This window comes from Mauremys reevesii, linkage group 26 (assembly GCF_016161935.1).
Source record: "Mauremys reevesii isolate NIE-2019 linkage group 26, ASM1616193v1, whole genome shotgun sequence".
In the NCBI taxonomy this organism is placed as follows: domain Eukaryota; kingdom Metazoa; phylum Chordata; order Testudines; family Geoemydidae; genus Mauremys; species Mauremys reevesii.
The window spans coordinates 14,876,224-14,894,999 of NC_052648.1; the positions used below are offsets into that span (position 1 = coordinate 14,876,224).

The 18,776-nt window shown below is 51.5% G+C and overlaps 1 long non-coding RNA gene across 1 annotated transcript in view; it reads right to left on the minus strand.

Moving 5' to 3' along the window:
- Window positions 1-4,966: 4,966 nt before the first annotated feature.
- The window catches only part of LOC120391504, a 38,980-nt gene continuing 25,170 nt past the window's right edge, over window positions 4,967-18,776 (minus strand). Inside the window, exon 3 of the long non-coding RNA XR_005591363.1 lies at window positions 4,967-5,111. This is a non-coding gene — a long non-coding RNA (uncharacterized LOC120391504). The remainder of the gene's footprint in view (window positions 5,112-18,776) is intronic.

Consider the following 18,776-nt stretch of genomic DNA (forward strand, 5'->3'; position numbering starts at 1 on the left):
TCACCAAGCCCCACACTAGCCTCTGTGCATGTTCCCAACTCCACCATGTGTAGGGGCTGCAATGTGGTCATTGTTGGCCTCATAATGCTCCTGCTGGAGTCCCAGCTAAAACCCCCATTGACTTAGAATACCAGGGTTGGAAGGGACCCCAGGAGGTATCTAGTCCACCCCCCTGCTCAAAGCAGGACCAGTCCCCAGTCAGATTTTTGCCTCAGATCCCTAAATGGCCCCCTCAAGGATTGAACTCACAACCCTGGGTTTAGCAGGCCAATGCTCAAACCACTGAGCTATCCCTCCCCCTAAAAAAGAAAAGGGTTATGGGTTCCAAAAACGAAAACTGTGTGGGAGGCAGGAATAGATGTTTGTTTTGTTCTTGTGTGTGCTGTAAACGCTGATTTGAAAGGGAGCAGAGTGTAGGCCAGGACTGAGAGCTTTGGAAAATTCCACCCTTAGAGTTCAAAAGAGCATCCCTGCTTCCTCTTTGCCTTGGGGGGATCCCCACATACCCAGGAGCAGTGCTGTCCCCAGAGCCCATGCTGCAGTTGCTGCTGTTTCTTTCATTTGCTAGTTGTACACTCCGCAGGAGGTAATGGCTCTAGCCTGTTTGTAACAGTCTGTCACCAAGACTTAGCTCCCCTCCACTAGCTGCTTGGCTGCGCTCACTTAGAAAGCAGCCTAATTTTTCTTGCATTATTTCTTGCATTGCATTTACTTTAATTGACAGGGTTTGGAATAAGGATTCAATTAGTCCCCACAAAAACACTGTCTGAGATGGAAGGGGCAGAGGATTCAAAGAGAAGAGTCTGGTTACAAAGCATGCATTTTGGTTTCCTTGGCTATAAAGCTGCTTTCAGATCTCCTCTCACCACATCCTGGTGACCTCTCTGGTCTCTGACCGCATTTTTCTCCTTTCAACACCTCTTCCTATTCAGAGGTCACCAGGCCATGAAAAGGCCTGCTGCAGGACCCCACTCTGCTCTGACTTCCCCCAGGTACAGATGCTGGGGATGTCACAGGAGAGGAGCCCCGTCATGAATGGGGCATTATATGGGAACAGTTTCAATAGACAGTTGTCCCAGCTCACCTCACCCTGAGGCAGAAAGAGTCTTTTTAGGTGTTTAAAGTTTCATTGATTCCTTCCTTCCCCGTCAACGACTGTTTTCTTTCTTCCTGCCCTGGCCTCCTTAGTTTACATTCCCTTCCTTCACCCATTGCTTCCATGAAAAGCGAAGGGTCTCCCTTCCATAGCCCCAAAAATCCAACAGACACAGCTCATTCCCTGTTCCAATTTGATTTCAATGAGATCTCCAGCTCCATTCTCTCTGCTGAGCAAGTGGCCTTAGCACACTAAGGCAGAACAAAACTTTCTGGTCTACCAGGCTGAATGAGTAGAGCCCTGAGCATGTACAAAATCTGTATCCGCATCCCATCTGTGAGCCACACACATAGTCCGTGGATATCCGCAGATTTGCAGGGCTCTCTGAATGAGGATGCCCATCTGATGGGAAGCAGAGTCTTCTGGGCAGGGTTGGACATTATTTCTGTTTGGAAAACCTCTAGCTCATCTCGGGCAATACCAGAAGCAATCAATATGATCATCTGCAGCTCAGCTTCTTGCCGTTGCTTTTCACTGTTGGGAAAGTGGAAAGGGAGCATGTAGTGCACACTACATCAAAGCAGTAGCAAATTAACCTAGCGAAGGCTCTGGTAAGCTAAAACCATTTGGGTGAAGTGTGCTCAGAGGGTGATGAATCGTAGGCAGAGCTGGGAATAAAATGGAAACTATTTTATTTAAACTATATCATTAAATAAATGATCAGACGAATACCCCTGTGACCTATTCTCCCAGCTCTGCAAACTGGGTGAGTAGTGAAAACAGGATTGGTTGAATAATTTAGAATCATAGAATATCAGGGTTGGAGGGGACCTCAGGAGGTCATCTAGTCCAACCCCCTGCTCAAAGCAGGACCAATCCCCAGACATATTTTTGCCCCAGATCCTTAAGTGGCCCCCTCAAGAAGTGAGCTCATAACCCTGGGTTTAGTAGGCCAATGTGCAAACCACTGAGCTATCCCTCCCCCCTAAAATTACTGAACAGGGTTTTGTTACATCCCCTCCTCCCCCTCCTCCTTTGCTACCAGTAACCGATTTAGGCCAGGTCTACACTACAAACGTACATGGCTATAACGGCATGTAAAAAATCCACCCCCTGAGCAATGCAGATAGGGTTAGACCGGGCTATGTCAACGGGAGGGCTTCTCCCATCCACAGAGCTACCACCTCTTGAAGAAGTGGCTTAACTACTCCGATTGGAGAGGCTCTCCATGTAGTAGCGTCTTCACTGAAGCACTCCAGCTGTGCAGCTGCAGCCTTTGAAATGTAGACCTGCCCCTATCCTGAAGCTATTGTGGAATTCGCTGAATGAAGGCTGGGCGTTCGCCAGCTTCCCCCCAGGGCTGTGCTGATAGAGGTCTGCATCTCGCATTGATCAGTAGATCATTCAAAGGAAGTGGTCTGTTTTATCGTCTCTCTGAAAGCATAGCCTGTGCACGATATCTGAAAGTCTCTCATTCATGTGGGGTAGGGTGAGGCTTTCTGGCTTCCTTGCAAGCTCCACACTACATGTGAGGAAAATGAGCCCTCATTTCAAAGAGTGGGCAAAGTGCAGAACGGGTCTGCCAGGCCCATCACTAATCCAATGGCTGGGGACAGGGTAAGGGGCTGCGGGGATTCTTCCAGGAAAGAAGGAGATTCTGAGGTGACAAGCTGTGTTTTCAGAACTATGGTAGGGCAAGAGAAGATGTTAGATGCATTTCTGACCTTCGTGTGAGGCCCTGACCGAATGTAAAAATAAGGAAAAGAGGAGTAGCTGGGGAACTCGGCTGAGTGCTCCACGCTGGGAAGGAACCATCTGGAGGAAGGCCTGGAGATAGGCACAGAAGGAGTTAGGCGCAGCTCACAAAACCTGAGCGAGGTTCCCTGCACTGTGCATGGGGAGAGGAAGGGCCTTAGCTGATGATTCAGAAGAGCCCACACAGAAGGCAGGGAGCCACCTAAGCTAGCAAGGGGAGATGCTGAGGGGAGGGGTGTGAGTGAAGCCCTGCCCCTCTCTCGGAGATAGCTGCCTATGTCCAGGCTGCAGGAGGCGCCTAACTCGGCTAGTGATCCTCAGCAGGGAACCCTGTTTGGCGTTGGCGGCCTCTGCTATTGTTGCAAGAAGCTGCGGGGGGGGGGGGGAGGGGAGCAATCACACTCATAATGTTTAGCTCAGTGGTTCGGGTTCTCATTGGAAGAGGGAGAAGGTGTCTGCACAGGGCTGTGCCAGCTCTCAGGGGAGTGCCCTGACCACTGGGCTATGCGACAGTCTGATGTGGGGTGCCCTAGGACTCTCCTGTGCTGAAGCTGCTCCAGTGTGTACAGAGTGCCCGGAGCAGGGGGACAGGAGCCTGGGTCTCCACATCCCGGGGCAGTGCTCTAGCCATTCTCATGCATGTGCTCTCTTGCATTCTCTGGCCCAAGTGAGGCTATTTATCCACAGTGGGGCAGCTTCAGCAGGAGAGACTGAGAGAGCCCCTCACCAGAATAGCCCATCGCTCAGTGGTTAGACTGTTGCTTCTCCTCTGGCTGGTTTGTGCGAGCTCACCTGAGGGGCCCAATCCACTAGGCCTGCTCAGAAGCTGCCTGCTGGATGGGGCCCTGCATGTGAGTTAGGTGGCCAAACACCTATCGCCCCAAGGTTGTGAATTGCTCTAGGGCTTAGGTGAGAGTTGGTGCTTGGATGCCCAGAGGCACAGGAATGACCTCTGTGTCTTTCTGAAAATGTCTAGGGCAGAGGTAGGCAACCTATGGCACGCGTAACGAAGGCAGCACACAAGCTGATTTTCAGTGGCACTCACGCTGCCTGGGTCCTGGCCATGGGTCCGGGGGGCTCTGCATTTTAATTTAATTTTTAAATTATGCTTCTTAAACATTCAAAAAAATTATGTGCTTTATATACAACAATAGTTTAGTTATATATTATAGACTTAGAGAGAGGGACCTTCTAAAAACCTTCAAATGTATGACTGGCACGCGAAACCTTAAATTAGAGTGAATAAATGAACACTCGGCACACCACTGCTGAAAGGTTGCCAGCCCCTGGTCTAGGGTCTCCGTAAGCAGAGTTCCGGCTCCTCATACAGTGCGGGTCAATATAAAAATCTACCCCACTGACAAACACTGGTGCGTGCTGTACATTGGAGCTGAGTGAGTGCCTCAGAATGGAATATAAAAACTCACCCAAATTAAAAAAAAAAAAAAAAAAAAAAAGCTTGCTTCAGTGTGCCCCTTTCCTGTTCACTTCCTGTGAATTCTCTAGTGAGCTCACTGGCAGGACTGCCCAGGAAACAGCACATTTTCAACAAATATTACAGAATATTCATGGAACACAGATTTTGATTTCCTAAACTTTCATTCTGGACTTACAAAGAGTTATCCTCATCCAGCCAGAGACCAGACAGACACAGTGTGACTCATGTGACCAACCCAGCCTGAATCTCACATTTCAGATACCGCGTACCCACAAAGATCTGTTTGTGAACAACAAAAATATTGTCCAAAAAAAGGTGAGACAATAATTCTGCAAAAGGAATACATTTACCCTAATGGGGAAAAGGCTAACTTTGTTGAATAAATTATTTGCTATTAATTATTTACTCAGCTCTACTGTACATACATACCCACCCCCATGCAGGCACCTCACACAGCATATGTGTGTGTGTATTAGAGAGAGAGAGACACACACACACATATATATTCACTGTAGACACAGTATATTTAGTTTATGGCAGGTCAGCCAGCTAGAGCACTGGTGCAGTGCAAATAATTAGTCCAAGATTGCATAAAAAATATGGATTCACTTTGTAGAGTAAATTAAATTTGCTTAGTTGTATTTAAGCTAATGTGAAAGACATGATTGCATTCAGTATGGCTTTTATTTAATAAAAATCAAAAGGTATGGGATGGGGTTGTTTATATCACTGCTCTTCAGAGGGGTACAGCTTGCACTGTCTGGCCTAGGCTCCATCTGCTACTCATGGAGAATTGGCAGGGACGGCTTCCATTGGCATCCGCTGTGTAATGAGAAACAATCATGGGTGAAACAAGCAATGTAATCAAGCAGGACTGTAGTAAATTGTGAAATGCACCCCCACTGGACGGAGAATGTGAGGGAGCTGTTGGGGAGCTTTCCGCATTAGCTTTGGAATCCGTCAGTGCTGACTTGTTTTGTTCTGCTAACTGCACACACGAACAAACTCCATTAGCACAGATGGGAGGCCATGGGAGCCTTTCCTCAGACTCCGGGGCAGGTGCAACGCCAGCCCCACCTGCCCATAAAGCTGTTAGGGCCAAAACCTGTGAAGGTCACATCATTTGCAAATAATACATTGTGAGTATAAATTAATATCAACAACCCACCAACAGCTATGATCTTATGTAGCATCTGTCACCCTACAACACCTCACAAACCACATGCAGGGTTCACTTCCCCTACTGAAATGCCACCATCTCTGACATGAAATATGGCAGCTGTTTCACAGTGCTCAAGAACATTACACAGAAGTTTAGAACCGGATGTGAAAAGGGGTAATGTGTTAAATTGACAGCAGAATGTGCCTACCAAAACTAGAACACGGCCAGGGCTCGGTTTCAATGACCCGGCTCTCACACGAAGTGCTCTGAGATCTTTAATAATGACAAATGAGAAGGACTTCCATAGCATTCAAAAGATGGCACTGCCAGCAAGAGAGAGGCCTCTAACCTCATGGTGGGGCGCTGCATGACTCACCAGGCAGAGTGCCCCATTCTAACCCTAAGCAGTACTTCCAGCACCACCTGCCATAGATTTTCCTTGCTGGTCTCCCAGCCAAGTCCCTACCCAAGCTCACCCTTGCTCATCTTGTGAGATCTGACCAGATTAGCTCAATAAAAGATTGCTGTTAACTCCTCAGTAATCTGCCCCTGTGAGAACAGTTCAAAAATTCCTGGTGATCTGATAATTAGCAAACAAACCTCTACAGGCTCTCTTTGATTTCTGGGCCCTCATTGGCCTCAGAATCTATGACTCGATATTGCATGCAAAGTCAGTGAAGTGTATGAGAACTGTGAACTAAAGCCTGCCTGTTTGGACACACAAGACAGCCAATGGGTAGCTGGGTGACATTTGGTGCGTACACAAGCATGGAACATGACAATGGATCTCAGTTCTGCAGTCAGCACAGCTCTATTTTCCACCAGCTCTTTGGATCAGCTTCTAAAACTATGTCAGTGGTGCAGTAATTCAATTCTGAGCACTCTCCTTTGTGGGCCTGGGTTCCACAGCCCCAGAAGCGTCTTACACTTTAAGATGTTCTGGGTGTAGCACTGGGGCTAAATGGGATTCCTCTGACTTTATTTTAGGAGCATTTCTCTTAACAAATGAACTGAGCCATGGCTGAACCTCACCTATTCTCTTTCGGGTGTGTTAAAATAGCAGCAGATTGGTCTAAGAGGAAATTGGGGCTTCTTGTACGAATGGCAGCAAAGCCAGAGCTTGGGCATGCTCTTGCCATGGTTCTGAGTGTAGGAATGGATTACATCTTTTAAAGTGTCTGTGGCATTACCTCTTCAGAGGAAGATTTTCCTAGCACAGATGGGAGTTAGAACACCCAGCTTCCAAATCTCAGATGTCTGATCGCGCGTTGCGCCTTTGGAAATGTGCCCCCGAGAGGTTGATGATGGTGTGTGCTAATGGATGGGAAGGAGCCCAAGAGTCTTTGGGATCAGAATGAACTGACAGATGAATGAGTGGAGAGGCTGATGGTAGATGAACAAGTAAGTGACTGTGAGCAGGGTACGAAGTCAGATGCTACTTAGAACTGGTGGGAAATTGGAAGGCCCTTCCCACAGAGAAGACTGCTATTTTGACCTTGATTTCATCCACAGGCGCCAACTTCCTTCAGACCCTGGGGGGTACTCAACCCCCTGCTCTGCCCTAAGCCCTGCCCCCACCCAACCCTCCCCCCAAGTCCCTACCCCCGCCCCGCCTCTTCCTGCTTAGTTCCTCCCCCTCCCCCAAGTGTGCCCCATCCCCGCTCTTCTCCCTCCCCCACAGCACCTCCTGCACATGGCAGAACAGCTGATCCACAGCAGGCAGGAGGCGCTGGGAGGGGGAGGAGTTGATCGGCGGGTGGGGGGGAGGGAAGGAGCTGGCTGCCGGTGGGTGCTAAGCACTGCACCCACGGAGTTGGAGCTTATGGTTTCATCCCCATTTGTGATGAAAAACTGATCTATTTCACAGAATGGAAAGTTACAACAACAAAAATCAGTAATGTCCTGGAGCTGAAGGGCACAAGGGAGTCTGACCGCCTGCAGATCACAGGCCATCAGCCCCACCCAGCCCCTGCACACCAAACCCAACAACCGAAACGAGACCACAGGAGACTAAACCGCTCCGTGCCACAGGCAGAGAACAGGAGGGGCCGAGGGAAATGAGTAAGTGAGAGATACCCAGAAAACCCTGGCAAGTGACCCACACCCCCACGCTGCAGAGGAAGGTGAAACTCCCGCCAAGGTCACTGTCAGCCTGACCTGGGGCAAAATTCCTCCCTGACCCCCACTGGTGATGAGTTAGTCCCTGAGCATGGGAGCTCACAGCCCTGGCCCTGGCCCTCCAGTGACCCATCTCCAGCTGTGGCCCTGCGGCTTTAAAGGAGAGAGAGAAAGAAAAGAACAATAGAAATACACTGGGCAGGAAAGCCCCATCCTGACCCCTGCTGGCGGCCGGTTGAAACCCGGAAGCATGAGATTTTAGGAAGATCAGAGATGTTGGGATGTTTTGTTTAGGCTCACAGTATTACCAACCGCAAAAGTTCAAAAAGCACAAGCCAGACCCTAAAAATGATGAGTTCGGCTCCAAAATTTTGAGATTTTTAAAACAGAAATGTTGTTGTGGTCTTTTTGATCATTGTATTCCTCTTTCCCACCAGCCAACCCCAGTGCAGGGGTACCAGAACAGCGGGAGCCAGGGGCCCATGGCCCTCCCACCTTTTTGCCGGCCGTAAGGGTGAGCGACGGCGGGGAGGGGGTAGAGAGGAGTGAACGGGGGACAGGGCTTTGGGAGGAAGAGGTGGTGCGGGGCCTTAGGGAGAGGGGGAAGTGTGAGGGTGGGGTCTCAGGAGAAGGGGTAGTGTGAGTGCAGAGCCATGGGGAGAAGGGGCAGTGGGAGAGCGGGTCTCAGGGAGAAGGACCGGTGCGAGGGCCGGGCTGTGGTGAGAAGGGGCAGTGCGAGGGCAGGGCTCAGGGAGGAGCGGTGCAAGTGCAGAGCCATGGGGAGAAGGGGCGGTGCGAGGGTGGGGCTCAGGGAGAAGGGGCAGTGGGAGAGTGGGTCTCGGTGATGGGGGGGTGGGTGGGTGGGGAACAGGGGCAGTGTGAGGGTGGGGCTGCACTGAGAAGGGGCAGTTGGAGGGTGAAGCTCAGGGAGACGGGGCAGTGTGAGGGCGGGCGTCAGGAGAAGGGGCAGTGGGGGGCAGGACTCAGGGAGAAGGGGCAGTGGGGACAGGGCTCAGGAGAAGGGGCAGTGGGAGGGTGGGGCTCAGGAGAAGGGGCAGTGGGAGGCGGGGCTCAGGGAGAAGGGGCAGTGGAGGCGGGGCTCAGGGAGAAGGGGCAGTGGGAGGATGGGGCTCAGGGAGAAGGGGTAGTGGGAGGCGGGGCTCAGGAGAAGGGGCAGTGGGAGGCGGGGCTCAGGAGAAGGGGCAGTTGGGAGGCGGGGCTCAGGGAGAAGGGGCAGTTGGAGGCGGGGCTCAGGGAGAAGAGGTAGTGGGAGGGTGGGGCTCAGGGAGAAGGGGCAGTGGGAGGGCGGGGCTCAGGGAGAAGGGGTGGTGTGAGGGCAGGACTCGGGGCGAAGGGGCAGTGGGAGGCGGGGCTCAGGAGAAGGGGCAGTGGGAGGGTGGGGCTCAGGGAGAAGGGGCATTTGAGGGCAGGACTGGGAGAAGGGGCAGTGGGAGGCGGGGCTCAGGGAGAAGGGGCAGTTGAAGGCGGGGCTCAGGAGAAGGGGCAGTGGGAGGTGGGGCTCAGGGAGAAGGGGTAGTGGGAGGGTGGGGCTCAGGGAGAAGGAGTGGTGGGAGGCGGGGCTCATGGAGAAGGGGCAGGGAGGTGGGGCTCAGGAGAAGGGGCAGTGGGAGGGTGGGGCTCAGGGAGAAGGGGCAGTTGTGGAGGTGGGGCTCAGGAGAAGGGGCAGTTGGAGGTGGGGCTCATGGAGAAGGGGCAGTTGGAGGGTGGGGCTCAGGGAGAAGGGGCAGTTGGGGTGGGGCTCAGGAGAAGGGGCAGTTGGGGGACAGGGCTCAGGGAGAAGGGTCAGTGGGAGGGTGGGGCTCAGGGAGAAGGGGTAGTTGGAGGGTGGGGCTCAGGGAGAAGGGGCAGTGGGGGGACAGGGCTCAGGGAGAAGGGTCAGGGGTGGGGCTCAGGAGAAGGGGCAGTTGGAGGGTGAGGCTCAGGGAGAAGGGGCAGTTGGAGGGCAGGACTCGGGGCGAAGGGGCAGTTGGAGGGTGGGGCTCAGGGAGAAGGGGTAGTGGGAGGGTGGGGCTCAGGGAGAAGGGGCAGTGGGAGGGGGGGGCTCAGGGCGACGGGGCAGGGGGAGGGTGGGGCTCAGGAGAAGGGACAGTTGGAGGGTGAGGCTCAGGGAGAAGGGGCAGTTGTGGGGCGGGGCTCAGGGAGAAGGGGCAGTGGGAGGGTGGGGCTCAGGGAGAAGGGGCAGTTGGAGGGTGGGGCTCAGGGAGAAAGGGCAGTGGGAGGGTGGGGCTCAGGGAGAAGGGGTGGTGTGAGGGCAGGACTCGGGGCGAAGGGGCAGTGGGAGGGTGGGGCTCCGGGAGAAGGGGCAGTGGGAGGGTGGGGCTCAGGGAGAAGGGGCTGTGCAAAGGTGAGGCTGTGGTGAGAAGGGGCAGTGGTGCGGGGACTCTGGGAGAAGCGGACGTGTGGGATGGGGCCTTGGGGAGCGGGTCAATACAGGGGGCAGGGCTACAGTTCCAGATCTGGTTTCCCCACCTCCCACTTTTAGGAAGCTTCTGCTCCTCCTCTCCAATGTGTTTGTGACAATGACTTGTTACCAATTTTCCAAATCTGCTGAGTAAGATCATTCAGGGAGCTCTTGCCGGATCCAACTGAGATCAAATTACAGCGATTTGTATAATATTCTGCCTGACCATGTGGCACTCCTGGCGGATACATATGCTAATTAATTAATCCTGCCCCCACACATCGGTTATGCCCCACATCTGCCCCTTGTCCTAAACTCACCTCTGCTCCTCCTGCTCCAGGGTTCCCTCAGCCCCTCCCCCTTCCCAGACATGAGTGGGAGGGTAGCTGCTCCTCCAAGCTGGGGGCTCAGGAGTGGGGCCCCCGGTCATAGCCCCATGGAGCCCAGTGTCATGGTGTGCTTAGATGATGCATGTGTGAGGGACACTGGGTGTAGTCATGAATTACAGAGTCAGGATGAGATTAATCCCAGCCATGTCCATATTAATCCTGGTTAATCCATAGCTTTCCCCACAGTTCCCCCGGGAAGCACTCTGGCATGGGCACAGAAGAGCTGCGGTGCAGAGGGAAGCCGAGAAGACGCTGCAGGATGAGGGTCAGAGGAGGGAGGTTGGAACAAGACTCAGAGGGTTCCATCCATTCTCATTTGGAGACTGAACCCTGCATGCCATGGGAACAAGGCGGAGCCAGAGGTCTGTTTGGACTCTGCAGAGAGACAACAGCAGGGCTTTGTGGCTGGCCATACGTAGGGCTGACATAGATCTTGTAAGAGAAACTATTGAGACCTGCATTGAAAACACCAAAGATGAATGTCTTGTGTCCCCTCAAATGTTCCACACTGTAAAGGAAACATCAGGAAAGTAGTTTCATCTGGCTGAGAGTAAAAAATGTATGAGAAAGGCTGGAACATGCCTGGTCCAGCTCAGAGATGAACAGTGGACTGTGCCTAGAATCAATGGTAGGCTCCATGCAGTGGGGGCAGGTTGTGAAATTGCAGGACTACTAACTGTCGTTTGTAACCTATCATTTAAATCAGCTTCTGTACCAATGACTGGAGGATAGCTAATGTGATGACAATGTTTTAAAAGGGTTCCAGAGGAGACCCCGGAATTACAGGCCTGTAAATCTGACTTCAGTGCCAGGCAAACTGGGTGAAACTATAGTAAAGAACAAAATTGTCAGACACATAGATGAATATAATTTGTTGGGGAAGAGTCAACATGGTTTTTGTAAAGGGAAATCGTGCCTCACCAATCTACTAGAATTCTTGAGGGGATCAACAAGTATGTGGACATGGGGGAGCCAGTGGATACAGTGTATTTAGATTTTCAGAAAGCCTTTGACAAGGTCCCTCACCAAAGGCTCTTACACAAAGTAAGATGTCATGGGATAAGAGGGAAGGTTCTCTCATGGATTGGTAACTGGTTAAAAGATAGGAAACAAAGGGTAGGGATAAATGATCAGTTTTCAGAATGGAGAGAGAGCAATAGTGGTGTCCCCCAGGTGTCTCTACTGGGACCAGTTCTTTTAACATATTCATAAATGATCTGGAAAAAGGGGTAAACAGTGAGGTGGCAAAATCTGCAGATGATACAAAACTACTCAAGATAGTTAAGTTCCAGGCAGACTGTGAAGAGCTGCAAAAGGATCTCTCAAAACTCAGCAACAAAATGGCAGATGAAATTCAGTGTTGATAAATGCAAAGTAATGCACATTGGAAAACATAATCCCAACTATACATATAACATGATGGGGTCTAAATTAGCTGTTACCACTCAAGAAAGAGATCTTGGAGTCACTGTAGATAGTTCTCTGAAAACATCCACTCAATGGGCAGCAGCAGTCAAAAAAGCGAACAGAATGTTGGGAATCATTAAGAAAGGGATAGATAACAAGACAGAAAATATCATATTGCCTCTATATAAATCCATGGTACGCCCACATCTTGAATACTGCATGCGGATGTGGTCGCCCCTTCTCAAAAAAGATATATTGCAATTGGAGAAGGTTCAGAAAAGGGCAATAAAAATTATTAGGGGTATGGAACGGCTGCCATTTGAGGGGAGATTAATAAGACTGGGACTTTTCAGCTTGGAAAAGAGGTGACTGAGGGGGGATATGATAGAGGTCTATAAAATCGTGACTGGTGTGGAGAAAGTAAATAAGGAAGTGGTATTTACTGCTTCTCATAACACAAGATCTAGGGGTCACCAAATGAAATAAATAGACAACAGGTTTAAAACAAATAAAAGGAAGTATTTTTTCACACAACTCAGAGTCAACCTGTGGAACTCTTTGTCAGAGGATGTTGTGAAGGCCAAGACTATAAGAGGGTTCAAAAAAGAACTAGATAAATTCATGGGGGATAGGTCCATCAATGGCTATGAGCCAGGATGGGCAGGGATGGTGTCCCTAGGCTCTGTTTGCCAGAAGCTGGGAATGGGTGACAGGGAATGGATCAGTTGATGATAACCTGTTCTGTTCATTCCCTCTGGGGCACCTGGCATTGGTCACTGTTGGAAGACAGTATACTGGGCTAGATGGACCTTTGGTCTGACCCAGTATGGCCATTCTTATGTTCTTATGTTTCCTAAGTCAATTAAGTGCCAAATAGAGACAGTCCATGAGAGTGAACCAAGTCCTCTTATTCACAGATAGGCAGAGCATAGGCAGCTACAGTGCAATCTTCTCTCATAGACACCCTCCTCTGCACGTCTCAGGCCTGGTCCACACTACAAAATTAGGTTGGCATAACTACATCACCTGAGCAACGTAGTTAAGCTGACCTAAGTCCCCATGTAGACAGTGCTAGGTTGACAGAAGAATTCTTTCCATGACCTAGCTACTGCCTCATGAGGAACCCCTCCCAGTGGCATAGGTGGGGTCTACAATGAAGTGCGACATTGCTACACTGGTAGTGTAGTGTACAGTCTACAATGACATGGTGCCCCTGTAATGTTTTAAGAGGAGAGTCAGCAGGAGGGCGAGTCGTATATTCATTTAGACGAAAGCACACAGAACCTTTGCTAAGAGCAATTAATGCTGCTACAAATGAATAACACCCAGCTTAAACCAACAAAACTTTGGAAATACAGGTTAACGCTACACAACTACATACGGCTCCTTCTCACCCAGGGCATGTCTGTACTGGAGCGGGAAACCATACTTGTGTAGCCAGCTTCTGTAACCATACTTACTCTAGCTCTGATCGAGCTAGCATGCTAAAAATAGAAGTGTCGCCTTGGCAGGAGGGACCACCCACCCCGAATACTTGCCAAGGGTCTTGGATAGGATTGGACTCGGGATAGCTAGCCCCTCCCACCACTGTGGCTACACTTCTATTTTTAGTGTGCTAGTGCGATCAAAGCTAGCATGGGTAGGTCTCCTCCAGCTGGCAATCACACTGCCCAGCTCCAGTGTTGTGTACCCACGCATTCTCCTACCCACACTCACCCAGTAAAATCAAACCCAGTCACCATGGTAACTCCCACAGCGCCTTCTGGAAGATTGCAGGGATCCTGGAGGATAATATGTGTCTCATTGATTCTGAGGACTGAAGGAACCCATTTGGCTCCCATTTAACTGCAATAATTGGTGGCTGCCACTGAAAAAAAGAATTTGACAAAATGATTCCAGGTGAGCCGTCCCTGGCGCTTTGGGCAATATGCCCTGGGCAATGGCTCATAACTCTTCTGCTCGTCTGATGGGGCCAAGGAGAGGGACTGAGTTACAGGTGTGTTGTGCTGGTCAACATACGGGGCAGGGGATTTGAAAAATACTTGAAAATTTTGAAGTTGTTAATTGTAGTGGGGTGGTCACCCCACTCCGACCCTGAAGGGGTTAAAAGCAGCTCTGGAGAGGGCTGCAGCAGGGAAAGGGAGTGAGAACAGCTGTGAGAAGCCAAGTGAGTCGCTGACCACAGCTGTGGCCAGGGCCAGGGCCAGGGCCAGGGCAACTAGGGGGGAGGGATAGCTCAGTGGTTTGAGCATTGGCCTGCTAAACCCAGGGTTATGAGTTCAATCCTTGAGGAGGCCACTTAGGGATCTGGGGCAAAAATTGGTCCTGCTAGTGAAGGCAGGGGGCTGGACTTGATGACCTTTCAAGGTCCCTTCCAGTTCTAGGAGATTGGTATGTCTCCAATTATTACCTATCTAGGCGGTCGCCTAGGGTGCTGGCATTTGCAGGGCGCCATTTTCTTCAGCAGGGACTGTGGCGGCCAGATCTTCAGCCGCCCCGGTCGCCACCGGCATTTAGGCAAAGGGAACTGGGACAGGGGAGCACGGGGAGGGCCGCCTGCAACAAGTAAGGCCGGGGGGAGCGGCACGCAGGGGAACTCCCCGCCCGAGCTCACTCCTTCCCCGCCTCCTCCCTGAGCACACCATGGCTGCTTCACTTCTCCCACCTCCCAGGCTTGCGGTGCCTAAGCTGATTGGTGCCGCAAGCCTGGGAGACGGGAGAAGTGAAGCAGCCATGGGGTGCTCGTGCGCGGAGCAGGGGTGAGCTGGGGCGGGGGGGGCACCTCAGGGTGGAGGGGGGGAGCTGCCGCGGAAGGCGCGCCTCAGGGCGGGGTGCGCAGGGGAGGGGAGGGCGCAAGGTGGAAGTTTCGCCTAGGGTGCGAAACATCCTTGCACCGGCCCTGGCTGTGGCCAGCTTAATCAGGGCCCAACTGGCCCTTATAAGAGGGCTGGGGCCAGAAGCTAAACAGAGACAGTCTCTCTCTAGCTGTTGAGAGGGAAGGGCCTGGCTGCTGGGAGCTGAGCAGGGTACCTAGACTGGAGCAGGGCTGGGGAACGGCCAGAGGAGCAGGGGAGCTCTGGCCTGGAAAATCCCCAGGCTGGAGGCCTTGTTAAAGGCCAAGAAGGTAGTGGGGTTGCAGGGGGCAGCCCAAGGGTAGGCAGAGGCAGCAGGTCCAAACCCTTCTTGCCAATGATGAGTGGCAATTATATTGCAGTCCGCCCCAGTGAGCAGGAGCTAGATGGTGACTGGCAGTACCCCAAGACTGAGGCGAGGTGGCAATAGGGGGCCGGGGGTTCCCCGGGGAGGGGAGACCCAGTGAACTGCGGGGTACTACAGAGGGCAGAACCCTGAGAGAAGGGGCACCGGAGTCTGAGAGGGACATGGGGGCCAGCAGCAAGGTGAGAAACCAGCCTGCAGAGGGCGCTCCAGAGGCTGGCGAGCTAATTCCCTGGATGACCAACAAGAGGCGCCACGCCAGTGAGTCGTCGCCCCACTACAGTTCTCATTTCACCGTGTGCAGAAAGATACTGCTTTTGTGAACATAAGAATGTCCATACTGAGTCAGCCAGCCACCACCAGGATTCATTTCCTTTACACAGAAAAATATCCTGTCGTCTGACAGTGGCCAATGCCAGGTGCCCCAGAGGGAATGAACAGAACAGGGAATCATCAAGTGATCCATCCCCTGTCAAATTTTTGTGATTTTTTTTAATCTTTTTTTTTTATGAAGTGGTTGTTGAAATTTGTTGTTTATTAAAAACAAGTTTTTGACAAAACAAAATTTTTATCACAATTTCAAATTTTTGAAATGTGTTGTCTACCAAAACCCTGTTTTTTATTTTAAAAATACTTGACAACCATTTCAATAATTATTTTGATAAAAATTTTGATAAAAATGTCATCAAAAAAATCACAAAGACAAAATAAGTCAAGAATGTTGACAACTTTTTTCAAAAAACGCCATTTTTTTTTGCCAAACCAAAACAAAAAAGAAACTTAATTCAAAAAATTGTGCTCTGCTGTCCTAGCCCAGGAATAACTCTGCTAAGGAGCTGGTATAATGTCAGTATGAGAGTAGTTATGCAAACATCCCTCTTTCTTTCCTGTGTTACTCGGGAGCAGGCAACACTCCCCTGGGCAGGGGCAGCTCCAGGCACCAGCGCAGTAAACGTGTGCCTGGGGTGGCAAGCTGCGGGGGGCGGTGTGCTGGTCGCCGTAAAGGGCGGCAGTCAGGCAGCCTTCGGTGTGGGCATGCATGAAGATCTTGAAGCTGAGGACAGCACTCTGTTGGTGCAGTCAAACTAGGTTTGCCAACTTTCTGATTGCAGAAAATCAAACACCCTTGCCCCATCCCCTGCCCTGTCCCTTCTCGGAGGCCTCACCCCCTGCTCACTCCATCCCCCCTCCCTCGCTCTCCCCCACCCTCGCTCATTTGCACCAGACTAGGCAGGGGGTTGGGAGGGGATGAGGGCTCTGGGAGGCAGTGCAGGAGGGAGCTCGGGGTTGGGGTGCAAGCAGCAATTACCTCAGGCAGGTCCTGGAAGCAGCTGGCATGTCCCTGAGGCCCATAGGCGGAAGCGTGGCCAGGCAGCTCTGCGCACTGCATCCGGTCACAGGCGCCACCCCTACAGCTCCCATTGGCCGTGGAGCTGCGGAGCCAGGGCTGGGGCAGTGCAACGAATGTTAGGAACCTCCCCGGCCTCCCCTGTGGCTAGAGGCCACAGGGACATGCTTGCCACTTCCGGGAGCTGAACAGAGTCAGGACAGGTAGGGAGCCTGCCTTTGCCCTGCTGCGTCGTCGGCCGGACTTTTAATGGCTGAGTCAGCGGTGCTGACCAGAGCCAACAGGGTTGGACTAGATGGCCTCCTGAGGTCCCTTCCAATCCTGATATTCTATGATTCTAAGTAGTCCAGCCAAAGCAACAAGGGGCAGAGCAATTCTATCTTGGGATCATCCCAAGCTGTACAACTCGGGTAGGGTGAGCAAATGTTCCAATTTTATAGGGACAGTCCTGATTTTTGTGTCTTTTTCTTATATAGACTCTTATTACCGCCCACCCACTGTCCCAATTTTTAACACTTGCTGTCTGGTCACCCTAAACTAGGGTTGCCAATTTTGGTTGGACATATTCCCAGAGGTTTCATTGCATGACATAATCTTTAATGAAAGATTCATCTTTAATTCCTGGAGACTCCATGACAATCCTGGAGAGTTGCCACTCCTATGCACAACTCTTCTGAAAATGGGAGTTGTTATAACAAGAGGTCAGTAACCCTCAATTCTGGTTAGGCAATAAGACCACCTTGTCTGTTCTCAGACCCCTTACAGCAGGGGTCCCCAACGTGGTGCCCGTGGGCACCATGGCGCCCGAGGGGGCATCTAAATGCGCCCGCGCCCTGGCCGGCGATGGAGCATCCACTGAAATGCCGCTGAATTTCGGCGGCATTTCAGCAGCAACGCCTCTCAATGACATCACTTGTCGTCGGCAAGCAGCGTCATCGAGAGGCGCCGCTGCCGAATTTCTGCGGCATTTCGGCGGCGACGCCTCTCGATGACGCCGCTTACCGCCGACAAGTGATGTCATCGAGAGGCATCGCCGCAGAAATGCCGCGGAAATTCGGCAGCATTTCGGCGAATGCTCTACCACCGCCACAGTCCTTCGTCTGGCGCCCGCCAGACAAAAAGGTTGGGAACCACTGCCTTATAGTCTCTTTGCCATCCCCATTCTCCTGCAGGCACATTCCCAAACAACAAGGGTGGTGGCCAGCAGAGCAGAATGAGCAGCCACCTCACCAGCCATGGTTCCTCTCAGATGGCCGCCCTGCCACCCGCCATTTCTCTCCACTGGCTGCTCTGCCAGCTGCTCATTCTGCACTGCTCCCCACCTCACCAGCCACAGTTCCACTCGCTGGTCACCTTCTGCCACCTGCCTCTCTGCTCTGACCTCTGCAGCCTCTTGAGGTTCCAGCTTGAGGTCTTCAAACCACAATTTGAGGACTTCAATAATTCAGACATAGATTAGGGGTTTGTTATAGAAGTGGATGGGTGAGATTCTGTGGCCTGCATTGTGCAGGAGATCAGACTAGATGATCATAATGGTCTCTTCTGACCTTAAAGTCTGAGTCTTAGTGAGCATCAGCTCTGAGACTGGGCAGAGATGCTGTCCCACCACAAGCACTTAAAATAACAAAAGGCTCCTAATGGAACCCATTTAGCTCTATCTTTGCACAGTGGGGAAGAGCAGGTTAAACCAGCCTAGGGACTCTTAGGAAGAGTCCCCCACCTCCTAGCCAGGACACTTTCCCCCACCCATCTTTGCTTTCACAGGGGTCTGGCATTTGAGCCTGTGGCTTAACGAGGTCCTTTCAGCTGAGGGTGACCCCCTCATTTGGGACAGGCTAAGCACAATTCTGCTCCCCTTTAGTCATACAATAAAGACAACAACATTGATAACATTTCACTACTTCTACATTCAGTACTAACGTGATTTGTAACCCAACACCAGCCAAAGTTGATTACTTGGAGCCACACAGTTCCTGCCTGCTGGATACCTATGCAGAGTAGATTTGTTCATGTAAATAGAGTTTGCTCCTGAAGTCTCTCCCCCTCCCCAACTAGCTGTCAGGGGAGCGTTCATTCAGACTCTGCTTACATCTGTGCCACTAATAGAGGAGATGGAAGGGGCCCTCTCTGTAACCTGCTTCCTGAGTGCTACTGAACTTTACACAGAGTGCAGTACAGAAGAAGACAGATCGGTCTGAGATACCTACTGCAGGGTGAATGCTGCAATGCTGCAGGAAGATTGTATTTCTCTTACGACAGATAAAACGTTTTGGGTGGTTTCATTTTAATGGAAAGTTTGCCTACATTAACTTTACCCTGAATACGTAAGCTAGCAGCTCAGGGCTTGGTCCCTGCACTTGAATGAAATATCACCCTCCTGACATTCTCCCTTTCGATGAGAGTGGAAGAGGCTTGGAAAACATCC